Consider the following 1,286-nt stretch of genomic DNA (forward strand, 5'->3'; position numbering starts at 1 on the left):
AAGCCAAGCTACTTTGATAAAATATCTGATCATTCTGAATTTGTTCACTCAGTTACGAACTTTGTTATTTTAATCTCTTCCCTGTGCAGGCCATAAGGCCGCAAATGTAAATTATGATAATGCATGAGATACACAATCCTGAAAAAAAAATCAGAAAATTCCACATAGGTTATCAACACAAAAAGTGGTAGACTTTATGTCTCCGGAATAATATGACTCAAAACAGAAAGGAAATAGTGATGAATACTATTGGGTTTAATTTGTATATTAGCTTGCACGATTTCTAGTTAGCCTCCCCTAAGTGTTTTTAAACTCACTGGTAATAATCAAACTGAAAGCAATTAACTTACTTCTGGAGCCTGAAGAGTTCCTCACTGCTGTGAAGGAGTCGGCACTCTGCCTGGCTGCTGCAGAAGATGGACAGGGTGAAAGCATCTCCAAAGCTGATTCTGAAGATGGTGTCAAGAGGAAGGTGCTCAGCTACTACATATCTTCTCAACACCTGGCTGAACGGTTACAGGAACTCTTCAAAGGAGGCAAGCACACACACAAAAAATGTGTATCAAAAAATGCTTATGAAATGTCCTTGAGAAATATGATTTTTGTTATCTGGGTTACCAATCTCAAACTATATCAGGACTGTTACTAAATATAATTTAAATAGATTTGCCTAGTAAAGTTTTCCAGTGGAATGTACAATATGCTGTGATTCCAATAAATATGTTAGCATTCTGTATTTCATTTTTGGAAGGAGTTTACTTATCTCAAACTGAAGATTTAAATCATAATAAACCATAAGATTTAAACCATAATAACCATAATAAGCTACATAGTTCAATTTTCATAATATTTCAATTAATTCAACTTTAATGTTAAAACAGTGCAAAGGCAACACATATTTAATCATCATCTACTGTGTAGTAGGCACATGACACTAGGGATATAATAGTGAATGATCTTGAAAAAGCCCAACCCTTATAGAGCGAATCATCTTATATTATGCTGTTTTGCCTTATGTTATGATGTATTTTATTCAATAGAGAATATCTATTGCAACATATATGTCTATGGAGAAAATACACAAACATTCCACTTGTATTTTAACTTAATGTCAGAAGATTGCTGATTTCTGCCTCTTACTGAGGGCTCTAATGTCAATCCAAGTAATAATTGACTTGACTCTGAAATATAATGTTTAACTTTCTTTCCCCTAAGATCTATATAATAGTACCAATTGAAATTCAACTACTGACATTTTAAATACAGAAATACATTGAATTTTTTAA

At 33.0% G+C, this 1,286-nt stretch overlaps 1 protein-coding gene across 1 annotated transcript in view; it reads right to left on the reverse strand.

The window, feature by feature from the left end:
• Positions 1–1,286, reverse strand: part of LRFN5 (leucine rich repeat and fibronectin type III domain containing 5) — a 325,519-nt gene that overhangs the window by 171,758 nt on the left and 152,475 nt on the right. Inside the window, exon 2 of the mRNA XM_012647837.1 lies at positions 351–525. The gene's annotated coding sequence lies outside the window, so the exon portion shown is untranslated. The remainder of the gene's footprint in view (positions 1–350; positions 526–1,286) is intronic.

This window comes from Propithecus coquereli, unplaced genomic scaffold, assembly GCF_000956105.1.
Source record: "Propithecus coquereli isolate 6110/MARCELLA unplaced genomic scaffold, Pcoq_1.0 Scaffold271, whole genome shotgun sequence".
Lineage (NCBI taxonomy): Eukaryota > Metazoa > Chordata > Mammalia > Primates > Indriidae > Propithecus > Propithecus coquereli.